Here is a 15,180-nt window from a genome sequence, read left to right on the forward strand (position 1 = left end):
AATATTTTCTCCCATTCTGTGACCTGCCTTTCACTCTCTTAATAACGTCTTAATTTTAATAAAGTGGAATCTATTTTTTTTTTTGTTTAGGGTTAGTGCTTTTTGTGTCCTTGCTAAGGAATGCTTGACTATATCAAGGTCATTAAGACATTATCCTATGTATCTTAAATAACTTTCATTTGTTTCACCTTCCACTTTTAATCTATGATCCATTTGGAATTGAATTTTTCATATAGTTTGAAATTGATGCAAAGGATTATTTGGATTTATTGGCTAACCCAGGTAATCCAGAGCCACTTACCAAAAGGACCATTTTCTCCCCTGCTGCATTATAATGGATTGTTTTTATCATAAATGACAGTATACATATAGATCTCTTTTCAGACTCTACCATTGTTCAGTTTTTATATATTTGCAAAAATCACACATTGGTTAAATTGTTATAGCTTTGTAAAGTAATTTGATTTCTGTAAATCATCAAATTTTGTTTTTCTACAAGATTTTAATTGCTGTTATTGCCATTTGCAATTCTATGTACAATTTAGAATCCACTTGTCAATTTCCATTTTAAAAAGCCTACTGGGATTATTATTTTGTATTGGAAATTGAGTTATAGAAAATAAACATCTTTAAAATATAGAGTTTTCTAATTGGTGGCCAGTGTACAATTCTCTTTTTATTTAGGTCTATGTTAATTTCTCTCAATGTTTTTGTACTTTTCTTTGTAGAAGTATTGCAATCTTTTGTTAATTTTATCCCTCAATATTTGATAATTTTTTAAAATAATGCCAGTGGCATTATTTTTCATTTTATTTTCTGCTTGTCATTAATGTATAGAAATACAAATCATTTTTGTATATTATGATGGTTAATTTTATGTGTTAAGTTGACTGGATCAACGTGTGCTTAGATATTTCACTAAACATTATTTCTGGGTGTCTGTGAGGGTGTTTCTGGATGAAATTAGTATTTGAATAGGTGGACCAAAAAAGTAGTTTGACCTCCATAGTGTGGATTGGCATCATCCTATCTGTGGAGGGGCTGAATAAAACAAAAAGGCAAAGGAAGAATTGAGCCCTTCCTACCTGATTGCTTGAGCCAGGATATCAATCTTTTCCTGCTGGCCTTGATCCTCATTCTCAGGCCTTCAGACTGACTGAATTACACCACTGGCTCTCCTGGATCTCCAGTCTGTAGATGGCAAATTGTGGAACTTCACAACCTCCCTAATTGTGTAAGCCAATTCGTCATAATAAATCCTTTCCTAAATATATCCTATTGGTTCTGTTTTTCTGGAGAACTCTGACCAATACATACAGTGACCTTATATCTGGCAAACTTGCTAAATTTATTTATTAATTCTAGTAAGTTTTTTTGTAAATACTTTTAGAATTTCCACACACACAGCCATGTCATCTGTAAATAATGAAACACTTATTTCTTCCTTTTCAATCTTTGTAAGATCCAGTTCTCTTTCTTTATTTTTTTAAGTTTATTTATTTATTTTGAGAGAGATGGAGACAGCGTGAGCAGGGTAGGGGCAGAGAGAGAAGGAGAGAGAGAATCCCAAGCAGGTTCCACACTGTCAGCACAGAGCCTGATGCGGGGCTCCAACTCACAAAACCGTGAGATCATGATCTGAGCCAAAACTGAGAGTCTGACACTTAACTGAATGAGTCACCCAGGTGCCCTGATCCATTTCTCTTTCTTAATTTATTTTCTAAAATATCCAGTTCAAGTTTGATTAGAAATGGTAATACAGACAACCAGGTCTCATTTCTGATCTCAGAGGGAAAGCTTTCAATATTTCACCATTAACATGCCTTGTGTTGGGAATGTTTTAAAACCCTTTAACTGATTAAGAAATTTTCCTTCAATTCCTAGTTTTCCAAGATTTTTTCACATGAATAAGTGTTGAATTTTATCAAAGGTTTTTTCTGCCTCTATTGTGATGATCATATAGTCTTCTGTTAAGGTGATGGATTACGTTATTGCCTTTTAAATGTTAAACCATTCTTTTATTCCTCAAATAAATCTAACTTGTTTGTGATGTAGTTAACTATCCTTATTAGCCTTGGATTTATATTGCTAATATTTTGCGTAGGAGTTTTGCATCTATAGTCATAAGAGATTTGGTTGATGGTATGCCTTTCTTATAATGTCCCTGACAGGTTTTAGTGTCAAGATTATAATGGCCTCATAAAACATGTAAGGAAATGTGTCATTCACTCTTTTTTTAATTTCTGGAGGAGTTTAACATTCATGTTATTTTTGCCTTAAATATTAGTGAGAATTTACTGCGAATCCATCTTGATCTGGTATTTTCTTTGTGGGAATATATTTAATTGTGGAACCAATCTCTTTAATATGTATAAGATTATTTGAATTTTATATATCTAATTGAAATCAGTTTTAGTAAGCTGCATTTTTTACATAACGTGTGCATTTTATGCAAAACATCAAATTTATTGTTCATAATATCTTCTTGTCTTTACAGTATCTATAGATTCTATACCGATGTCCCTTGTTTCCTGACTGATACTTATAATTTATATTTTATGTTTTTCTTACAAGTATTGCTACAGATTTATCAATTTCATTAGTCTTTTCAAAGAGCCAACTTTTGGCTTTGTTAATCTTCTCTGTTGTCTGTTTTCTATTTTTTTGTTTTCTGCTCTTACATTTTTCTCCTCCTTTCTTGCAGTTTAATTTGTTATTTTTTAATCTTTTTGAGGTGGATGTTTATATCATTGATTTTTAGCCTTTCATCTTTTCTAATATATTCACATAAGGCTATAAAGCTCTAAGCACTGCTATAGATGCATTGGACAAGTTGTAATGTCATGTAATGTATTACTTAATTTTTCAGTATTTGGAGATTTCTAGTCTTTTTGTTAATTGATTTCTACCTTAATTGCACCCACTGTGGTCAGAGAACATACTCTGATTCCAGCCACTCAAAATGTGTTGAGAATTGCTTTGTGGCTCAGCATATGGTCAGTTTTGATAAATAGTCCAGGAACAATTTGAAAAGAGTGTCTTCTACATTTACTTCATACAACGTTCTAAATATGTTAGAACATATTTGTTAGTCTTATTTATGCTTCTATACCCATACCTTTGTTTTGTCTGCTTATTCTATCATTTTATTGGAGAAGGTGTGCTAAAATCTCTACATTTGTTTGTAGATTTATCTGTTTATGTGTGGAGTTATGTCAGCTTTCACTTAATATATTTTGGAGCTATTTTATTTTGTTTTTTATAATTTGTTGTTGAATTGATCCTTTAATCATTGTGATATGTCTAATATCTCTCATAATACTTTTTACCTTAAAGTCTAATTTGCCTTACATTAGTATAATTATAGCTGCTTTATTTTGATTCACGTTTGCATAGTGTATCTTTTTCAACATTCACTTTCAAACTTTCTATCTTCTTTAAGTAAGGTGTGTCTGTTGTAAGTTGCACATAGTTGTAGTTTTTTTTATCCAGTTTAACAATTTTTGTGGGTTTTTTTTAATGTTTATTTATTTATTTTGAGAGAGAGGCAGTGTGGGAAGGGCTGAGGGAAAGAGAGAGAGAGAATCTTAAGCAGGCTCCATGCCAATGGAGCCTCACACAGGGTTTGATCTCACAACTGTGAGATCATGACCTGAGCCAAAATCAAGAGTCAGATGCTTAACCAACTGAGTCACCCAGGTGCCCCTACAATCTTTATTTTTTAATTGGACTATTTACTCTATTAATGGACTATTAAATATAAATGTGATTTACTGGGAAATTTGGGTTTTAATCTACCATTTTACTATTTGTTTTCTATTTGCCCTCTTTTCTTTAGCCTGTTTTTTTTTCCTTTACTGCTTTATTTTGCATTAACCAAGTTGTTATTTCATTTTTAACACTCTTGTAACTTGTCTGTGGTATTTTTTTTATTAATAGTTCCATTTCTCACAATTACAACATCCTTCTTGGCTTATGAAAATCTACCCTAACATAGTGCTCTTACCACTTTTCAGACAAGGTAAGAACCTTATAACACTTCAACTCCATTTATACTCTCCCATCTTTTGTGCTATTATCATGTATTTTAATTGCGCATATATTTTAAACTCCAAAAGATACTATTGTTCTTTTGAATGGACAATATTTACGTAGATTTACCTGTATTAACACATTTTAGTATTCTACATTTTTTCTTAAATTAATTGTTTCCATTTGGGATCATTTTCCTTATGCATAAACAACCCCCTTTAGTATTTCTTTTAGTGCATGTCTGGTAGTTACAAATTCCCTCAATTTTTGTTTCTCTTAAACCTTTCTGATTCACCTTCATTTTGAAAGAATTTTTTCCTGGTTGGAACATATTTTGCTCAGCACTTTGCAGATGTCAGGTCATTTTCTTTCATTATTTCTTTTGAAAATTCAGTTGTCAAGATTATTGTTGCTCTTGCAAAAATGATGTGTCTTTTTTCGCCAGTTACTTTAAAATTTTTCTCTTTGTTTCTGGTATCCATCAGTTTTACTTCAATGTACCTATTGTCTGGTTTTCTTTCTCACTATATTATCTTTCTATTGTTGCCATAAAGAATTACTATAAATGTAGTGACTTAAAACAACACAAATATGTTGTCTTATAGTTTTGTAGGTCAGAAGTCCAGTATGTGTCTGAATGGTTAAAGTTGTGAGCAGGGATGAGTTTCATTCTGGAGACTCTAGAGGAAAATCCGTTATTTTACTCGTTAAAGCTTTTGACAGAATTCAATTCCTTATGCTTATAGGACTGAGGACACATTATTCTTGCAGCCTGGAAGCTGAGGGCCATTTCTAAATTCTAGAGGTCACCTGCATTCCTTGGCTCATGTTTAAAACCAGCAATGAATGGTCAAGCCCTCATTCCACATCTTTCACTGCTGCCTTCCTCTTCCACTTTTAAGGGCCCACCAGGATCCAAGATACTCTTCTTACCTTAAATTCAGTTGATTAAAAATATTAATTTCATCTACAACTTCAATTGCCTTCTACCATGTAATATAACATATATGTAGTTCTGAGGATTCAGATGTGGACATTTTGGGGGATGAAATCAAATGAAATGAATCCGCCTGCTGCAGTCATTATTCTGCTTTAGATTCATATAGCATCTAGAACATGTAGCTTAAAAACTTTCTTCAGTTTTTGGGGCGCCTGGGTGGCTCAGTTGGTTAAGTGTCTGACTTTGGCTCAGGTCATGATCTCACAGTTGGTGAGCCCGAGCCCCGCATCGGGCTTCGTGCTGACAGCTCAGACCCTGAAGCCTACTTCAGATTCTGTGTCTCCCTCTGTCTCTATTCCTCCCCACTTGCACTCCGTCTCTCTCTCAAAAATAAAGATTAAAAAAAAAAAGTTCTTCAATTTGTAAAAAAAAAAAAAATCCTTGACAAGGATTTCTTCAAATACTGGTTTTACATTCTTTTCCTCTTGTTCTCCTATTCCAACTACATATATGTTAGATCTTCCCACCATCTTATCCCTGTCTCATTCTTTTTTCTATATTATCCAATGTTTTTCTGAACTTTAGTCTGGATACTGTCTATTGATCTATTACTATCCTGTCCACTAATCCTTTCTTCTGTTCTGTTTAATCTTTGTTAAATTTATCCATTTAATTCTTAATTTCAGTTATTCTATTATTTAATTACTGAATTTTCACTTGACTTTATTTTATAACGTCCATATCTCTAGTAAAATTATCTATTATTTCCTTTATTTATTGAACATATTATTGATAGTTATCTTAAAGGCCATTCTGTTTACTCCAACTTTTTAATCATCTATGTGTTTGTTTCTGTTGAGTGTTTTCTTGATTTTTTTTTTTTTTTGTCATTTGGTCCTGTTTCCTAGCATATCAGGTAATTTTTTATTTGTGCATAGAAAATTGTAGTGGTTCTGGATTATATCTTCCTCAGAATAAGATAAAATTTTTTTTTTTTCTAAACAACAGATAGAGTGGGGATAGATCATCTTAACACAGTTGTGGCTGGCTGGTCTATTGCCAGTTTAAACTTACTCACATGATGCAACCTTCCTTGGGCTCAACTAAAAACCTAGGTTGTTTATTAGGGTATTTGGAGATTCCTGAATTCCTGTTTTTGCCTTCCCAGCACTCTGTGATATTATGACTCTGTTTAGCTTAGTATCATTTTAGCAGCTGATTTATGCTTGGTTTCTTTGCCTCTCACCCTGAACAGGCATAGGTTAAAAGTCAGGTAATGCCTCAAGGGGAAATTTCATGCAGAATGTTGATCACAGGCCTTTGTACATCTATATATGTAAATATATAGATACAGATAATGTTATCTACATCTATATATATAAATATCTATATATATAAATATATAGATGTAGATATATATAGATAGATATTTTTATATATATAGATGAAATATATAGATGTAGATATATATATAGATAGATATTTATATATAGAGATGTGGATAATGTTATCTTTATCTATATATATAATTAATATATAATATAATATATATTATATTATATATATTTTAGCCATAAAAAGAAGGAAATCCTGCCATTTGTGACAACATAGATAAACCCTGAGAGCATTATGCTAAGTGAAATAAGTTAGAGAAAGACAAATATTATATGATCTTAAGTGAGATGTGTTAATGTGGAATCAACAAAAGCCAAAATCATAGAAGCAGAGTAGATTGGTGGTTGCCAGGGGATGTGAAGTGGGATAAATGTGGAGATATTGGTCAAAAGCTACAAACTTCAAGTTATAAGAGTAATAAGTACTCAAGATCTAATTGTAGCATGATGATTACAGTTAAAATTATTCTAATGAATACTTGAAAGTTGCTAAGAGAGTAAATCTTAAATGGTCTCACCATAAGAACATCAGCAAAAAAATTGTAATTATGTGAGATGAAGGTTGTGTTAAACAACCTTATTGTCATCATTTCACAGTATATATGTGTATCAAATCGCCACATTGTACACCTTAAACTTAAACAATGCTATATGTCAATTATGTCTCAATAAAGATGGAAAAATGTAAATGGACTAACATCTGCAATTCAAAATTCCAGCTGCCATTTTTGCAGAAATTGACAAGCTAATTCTAAAATTCCCATGGAAATGTAAGGGACCCAGAATACTTAGTCTCAGAAAAGAGGAACAGGGGTGCCTGAGTGGCTCAGTTGGTTGAGCATCCGACTCTTGGTTTTGGGTCAGGTCATGATCTTGTAGTTCATAAGTTCAGGCCCCACGTTGGGATCCACGCAGACTGCTTGGGCTTCTCTCTCTCCTTCTCTTTCTGCCCCTTCCCTGCTTGCACACTCTCTCTCTCAAAATAAATCAATAAACTTTTTAAAAAAATAAATGAGTGAATTATATTTTATGTGAATTATATTTCAATAAAGCTGTTGTTGTTTTTTTTTATTTTTTTTATGAAATTTATTGACAAATTGGTTTCCATACAACACCCAGTGCTCATCCCAAAAGGTGCCCTCCTCAATACCCATCACCCACCCTCCCCTCCCTCCCACCCCCCATCAACCCTCAGTTTGTTCTCAGTTTTTAACAGTCTCTTATGCTTTGGCTCTCTCCCACTCTAACCTCTTTTTTTTTTTTTTCCTTCCCCTCCCCCATGGGTTCCTGTTAAGTTTCTCAGGATCCACATAAGAGTGAAACCATATGGTATCTGTCTTTCTCTGTATGGCTTATTTCACTTAGCATTACACTCTCCAGTTCCATCCACGTTGCTACAAAAGGCCATATTTCATTTTTTCTCATTGCCACATAGTACTCCATTGTGTATATATACCACAATTTCTTTATCCATTCATCAGTTGATGGACATTTAGGCTCTTTCCATAATTTGGCTATTGTTGAGAGTGCTGCTATGAACATTGGGGTACAAGTGCCCCTATGCATCAGTACTCCTGTATCCCTTGGATAAATTCCTAGCAGTGCTATTGCTGGGTCATAGGGTAGGTCTATTTTTAATTTTCTGAGGAACCTCCACACTGCTTTCCAGAGCGGCTGCACCAATTTGCATTCCCACCAACAGTGCAAGAGGGTTCCCGTTTCTCCACATCCTCTCCAGCATCTATAGTCTCCTGATTTGTTCATGAAAAGCCCACAGCTAACATCATCCTCAACGGGGAAAAACTGAGAGCTTTTTCCCTGAGATCAGGAACACGACAGGGATGCCCACTCTCACCGCTGTTGTTTAACATAGTGCTGGAAGTTCTAGCATCAGCAATCAGACAACAAAAGGAAATCAAAGGCATCAAAATTGGCAAAGATGAAGTCAAGCTTTCGCTTTTTGCAGATGACATGATATTATACATGGAAAATCCGATAGACTCCACCAAAAGTCTGCTAGAACTGATACATGAATTCAGCAAAGTTGCAGGATACAAAATCAATGTCCAGAAATCAGTTGCATTCTTATACACTAACAATGAAGCAACAGAAAGACAAATAAAGAAAATGATCCCATTCACAATTGCACCAAGAAGCATAAAATACCTAGGAATAAATCTAACCAAAGATGTAAAGGATCTGTATGCTGAAAACTATAGAAAGCTTATGAAGGTAATTGAAGAAGACTTAAAGAAATGGAAAGACATTCCCTGCTCATGGATTGGAAAAATAAATATTGTCAAAATGTCAATACTACCCAAAGCTATCTACACATTCAATGCAATCCCAATAAAAATTGCACCAGCATTCTTCTCCAACCTAGAACAAGCAATCCTAAAATTCATATGGAACCACAAAAGGCCCCGAATAGCCAAAGGAATTTTGAAGAAGAAGACCAAAGCAGGAGGCATCACAATCCCAGACTTTAGCCTCTACTACAAAGCTGTCATCATCAAGACAGCATGGTATTGGCATAAAAACAGACACACAGACCAATGGAATAGAATAGAAACCCCAGAACTAGACCCACAAACGTATGGCCAACTCATCTTTGACAAAGCAGGAAAGAACATCCAATGGAAAAAAGACAGCCTCTTTAACAAATGGTGCTGGGAGAACTGGACAGCAACATGCAGAAGGTTGAAACTAGACCACTTTCTCACACCATTTACAAAAATAAACTCAAAATGGATAAAGGACCTAAATGTGAGACAGGAAACCATCAAAACCTTAGAGGAGAAAGCAGGAAAAGACCTCTCTGACCTCAGCCGTAGCAATCTCTTACTCGACACATCCCCAAAGGCAAGGGAATTAAAAGCAAAAGTGAATTACTGGGACCTTATGAAGATAAAAAGCTTCTGCACAGCAAAGGAAACAACCAACAAAACTAAAAGGCAACCAAGCTGTTGTTTTTTAAAATAAATTAGCATGGACATCTTTAAGTAAATAGCCTATTGAGAACCAACTTGCTGGCCCAAGCCTATTTCAGATAAGGCAACCCAGTATACATACTGGTATTCATATTTCCAAAATTTTAGCCACACATATCAACAAACAAATTCTTGAGAGGAGAAATATAAACACTGAAGCATGCTGGATATGACAAATGAGAATAAGCAGGAATAAATTAATCTGTAGAATCCTGGGAGTTTGCTGGCAGTACCCCTTTCTCAGTCAGGGAAACAAAGACTTAATTAGTTAAAAATACTCAAATCCAGGGGTGCCTGGGTGGCTCAGCTGGTTAAGCGTCTGACTTGGGCTCAGGACATGATCTCATGGCTCTTGAGGTTGAGCCCCGCATCAGGCTCTATGCTCAGAGCCTGGAGCCTGCTTTGGATTCTGTGTCTCCCTCTCTCTGCCCCTCCCCTGCTCACTCTCTGTGTCTGTCCCTCTTTTTCAAAAATAAACATTTAAACTTTTTTTTAAAAATGATCAAATCCATATTCCAATAGTCTCTTACAGATACATAATATTGAGATTCAGAAGAAAAGCTAACACACCGAAATCTTTACAAAAATAGTAGGATTTGAAAGGACAGAAGAGAAGGGGGAAGAGCATCAATTAACTATTAATTGCGCATCTAATATGTACATAGGATAAGCAAGGGCATGGGAACAAATATGAATATTTATTTGAGTAACTGAGGGGCAAAAGGAGTCTAAAACCATTGTTACGGTAAGCTTGTGTTAGAGACCTTTGTGTGTGTGTGTGTGTGTGTGTGTGTGTATTTGAGTATATACGTGTGTATTTGAGTATATATGTGTGTGTGTATAAATATATATATGTATATATATATATACACACATATATATATACATATCCAACAAATAAATCAAAACGTTTCTGATATCAGAGAGAAAGGTAACACAGAACATTCTTGGTTCCAATGAGGTAGGGGGTATTAAAAGCTATGCAGACTCATCCTTGTATGCAGAGGAAATTTGGTTAATAAAATCATCAAGATCAGCCTTAAAAACAAACGATGTTGGTAAAGGGCAGCGCTGAGCCGGAGGTTGTAGAGCTCTGGTTGCCAAGCAGCCACCCTCAGGCCCTCTTTGGTTACCGTGGTGATGTTTGGAGAGCTTACCTAAATACTCTTTGAGATATCATCCGAACTCTTCACATCCCTTTAACACCAGCTAGTCATGACACTTCTTTTTCTTCCTCCCCCACATCTCTACCCACACTGACAGAATCTTACATATTAGATGAACTGACAAGTGTACCTCCAATGCCCAATGCCTCAGGCCAGGAAATGATTTTGATTAACCTCCCTATTGCAAATAAATGAAAGGACGGTTAAATTAATGAGAAGATCAAACAAGGTTATTCAAAGAAAAATAACTAAAATTATAATAAACAAACTAAGGCTTTTCAAATAAAAAACTTGATATAGTTGGGGTTTAATCCAGGATCTAACTTTATGTCATGGAAAGGACACTGGCTTGGTAATCAGGAGACTTGGCTATCAGTTCTAATTCTCCATCACTTATCACAGGGTGGTCTTGGTCATGTTAGCTCCCTTTTCTGGGCCCAAATTTCGTCATTTGTAATAAAAGGGGGTTGTACTATATAGCAGTTGTATTTATACTTTTCTGGCCACAATCTATGGTAAGGAAATCATTTTACATCACAACCCAGTATACACATACACCAACAAATCTGAAACAAAAATTTTACAAAACAATCCTTACCCTTACTTTGTGTGATGCACTCTGACATTTTCTGTTCTATTCTCTTTTTTAATGTTTATTTATTTTTGAGAGAGAATGAGAGAGAGAGAGAGAGAGAGAGAGAGAGGGGTTGCAAGCAGGGGAGGAAAAGAGAGTGAGAGGGAGAGAAAGGATCCCAAGCATGTTCAGCACTGGCAGCTCAGAGCCCCATGCAGGGCTCGAACTCATCACCTGAGCCAAAATCAAGAGTAGGACCCTTAACGACTGAGTCACGCAGGCAACCCTGTTCTATTCTTTTTCATGTTTTTAACTGCTGCGTGTGACCCAATAAATTGACTTCATGACCTCATTAATGCCTCACAATGCTCAGTTTGAAGAACACCGAACTAGTGGCTATCTAATGGCTCCTACAGTTCTAGCATTCTATGATTTTATGTTATGCCAATATCTTCTTTTTAAAATAATGTTAAAAATCACTACCATTCATTGAATTCTAGGTATGTGCCAAAAACTGCTTTAGGCACTTCATCCATATGAACTTATTTAATTTTTCAACAACCATGACTATTTCATTAGTCCAATTTTAAAGATAAGAAAAATTAATGGGCTATTATCTGCATACCAAATTTGGTGGTCTACCAAAATTAATTTCATGATGTATTTAAAATGTTTTGAATATCTTAGAATATCACCATTTAATAAAATAAAATATTATCTTGCCTGCTTTTATTATTTTACACTCTGGAGGGCACTATAACAGATCATCCAGATCTGAGGGGAGAAAAAAAATCAATAACCTAAATGATATCCATTATTGGCTCTAAAAGTCATTTCTCTTACTTTTTCTGTTATTGTGTAAGTAACCCTAAAACAGACACTTCTAATGCCACAACAGGGAACATTTATACATAGGTATGATAACTACCCAAGTAGGTACCTTAATTCTTAGAGAGATGTACTGTCAGCAGATTGTCAGTAGAACAATACAAGACTCCAAATGTGTTATCATAGTCACTGTGCATGTTTATTGTGTGTAGTATTGCAAAAAAAAAAAAAAGAAAAAAACATAGGTGCTATTTTTTCCTGATTCCACTAATTACTGAAACACTGAGCACCACTGCCAATATTTATCTTTTATGAATTAGCTAGAAGGACTTAGAAAATGATGATACAATACTATTCTGCATAAACTTTACTGAGTATATAGTTTAGGGGGGTGCTAATGGATCAAATATGAAAGATTTTGAACAATTCCTCCTGGATAAATAATAGAGATGGCTGATATTTAATGTCTCCTGCAGTAAATCCAATAAAAATCCAAAATGTCGTTTATTCATTTAACAAATACTATTGAGCACCTGCTATATGCTAGATACTTATTTTGGCACTGGGGATTCAGCAGCAAACATAACAAAGTACTCTGGGAGCTTAATTATTTTGTGTTTTGTACGTCTGGATTGTTTAATGTATTTGTTTATAGAGAGGCATACTTATGTATATTCACTTTGGTGGAAAGGTGGTAGGAGTTACAAGTTTCATTTATTTAAAATATTTGAGTGCCTTTTATGCATGACAGTAATGGAAGAACTAGGCAAAACAAAAAAAGAATAAATCAGTTTGTGCTCTTAAAAGGCTTACAGTCTAGTTAACTTAGTGGTTCCTAACCAGTGGTAATATTACCCCTCATGGGATCTTTGTCCATATCTGGAGATACTTTTGGTTGGCAGGGGAGGGAGATTAGTTCTACAGGCATGTAGGTGGGTAGAGCTGAGGAATGCTGCTAAACATCCCTCAGTGCACAAGACACCCCCACAACAAATAATTCTGTGGTCCAAAATGTCGAAAGTGTCCAGATTGAGGAACCCTGAGTTAGAGGGACAAACTACATACATTAGAAGTTTTGTTTTTAATTACAAGGTATTAGATGATAAATGCTAAATAAGTGATACACACCAGGTGATACCAATAAGAGACAGAGATCATTCTAGAATGAATTAGTTATGGGAGTCTTCATGAAGGAAGTGGGGCTTAAGCTGAAGTATGTCACTCTCCTGCTCAAAGCAGAGGAAAGCCCACAGAGACCTGCTACCTCTCTGACTTCATCTCCTACCACTCTCTCCCTCCCCCTTCCACTCCAGCGGATGGCTTTAGCATTTCCTTGAAAATATCAAGCATCCTCTCCTCTTATGGAATCTGCTTTTGCTATTCCCTCTGATTCAAATGTACTTTTCAAAGATATCCACACATCTACTCCATCACTTCCTGTAGGTCATCACTCTTTTCAGTCTGTATTTTCATAAAGAGCCCTTCCCTAATCTTCATATTCTAAATAAAATATTAACTCTTTCCCATCCACTCCCTTTCCCCTTATTATGTTTTTTGGTTTCCACAGCAAGATTGTACCCTGCCCAGGGCAGATACTCAAGAAATATGTATAGAATGAATGAATTGGTTAAATAATGTCAGGGGTGTTCAACCCAAGCAATGAGAAGAAGCTTGGCTAAAGGATCCTCACTACGGTTATTCCCAGTGGCCTAGAACAGTGCCTGCATCATGGTAGGGACTTCATAAAGAGTTAATAAATAGTGATGAAATAGTAAAAGGGGATTAATACAATCAAAACAAGCCTATAGCCACCTTTGCAAAGTATTTTTAGGACAATTACTACATTCTGTGTACAGGCATACCTCATTTTATTGCACTTCACTTTATGAGCTTCACAAGTATTCTGTTTTTTACAATTTGAAGGTTCAAGACTTCAGTGAGAAAGTAACTGCAGATGTGGTAGAAATAGCAAGAGAACTAGAATTAGAAGCCTGAAGGAGACTGAAGATGTGATAGAATTGCTGCAGTCTCATGATAAAACTCTCAGGGATGAGGAGTTGCTTCTTATGGATGAGCAAAAGTGGTTTCTTGAGATGGACTCTACTCCTGGTGAAGATGCTGTGAAGATTGTTAAAATGACAACAAAGGATTTAGAATATTACAGGGGCGCCTGGGTGGCTCAGTCGGTTAAGCAGCCGACTTCGGCTCAGGTCATGATCTCGCAGTCTGTGGGTTCGAGCCCCGCGTCGGGCTCTGTGCTGACAGCTCAGAGCCTGGAGCCTGTTTCGGATTCTGTGTCTCCCTCTCTCTGACCCTCCCCCATTCATGCTCTGTCTCTCTCTGTCTCAAAAATAAATAAACGTTAAAAAAAATTTAAAAAAAAAGAATGGATTTAGAATATTACATAAACTTGGGGTGCCTGGGTGGCTCAGTTGGTTAAGTGTCCGACTACTGCTCAGCTGAGTCATGATCTCACGGTTGATGAGTTGGAGTTGAGCATCAGGCTCTGTTCTGACAGCTGAGAGCCTGGAGCCTGCTTCAGACTCTGTGTCTCCCTCTCTTTCTGCCTTTCCCCATTCACGCTCTGTCTCTCTCTCAAAAATAAATAAACACTTAAAAAATTAGAATATTACATAAACTTAGTTGATAAAGCAGTGGCAGGGTTTGACAGGATTGACTCTGATTTTGAAAGAAGTTCCACTGTAGGTAAAATGCTATCAAACAGCATCTCATGCTATAGAGAAATCATTCATGAAAGGGAAGAGTCAATCAATGGGACAAACTTCATTGTTGTCTTATTTTAAGGAATTGTCACAGCCACCCCAACCTTCAGCAACCATTAACCCCTGATCAGTCAGCAGCCATCAACAATGAGGCAATCAACAAAATGATTATGACTTACTGAAAGCCCAGATTATGGTTAGCAATTTTTAAATGTTTATTTATTTATTTTGAGAGACAGAGAGAGACAGAGCAAGCTAGAGCAGGGGAGGGGCAGAGACAGAGGGAGAGGAGGGGAGAGGCAGAAAGAGAGGGAAAGAGAGAATCCCAAGCAGGCTCCATCCACGCTATCAGTGTAGAGCCTGACAGGGGCCTCAAACCCACAAACCGTGAGATCATGACCTGAGCCCAAGTCTCAGACGCTTAACTGACTGAGCCACCCAGGCACCTCCCAATTTTTAGCACTATTTTTAAATTAAGGTATGTTCATTGTTCTTTTTAGACATAATACTATTGCACACTTACTAGACTACAG

Source organism: Lynx canadensis, chromosome X, assembly GCF_007474595.2.
Source record: "Lynx canadensis isolate LIC74 chromosome X, mLynCan4.pri.v2, whole genome shotgun sequence".
NCBI classification, from domain to species: domain Eukaryota; kingdom Metazoa; phylum Chordata; class Mammalia; order Carnivora; family Felidae; genus Lynx; species Lynx canadensis.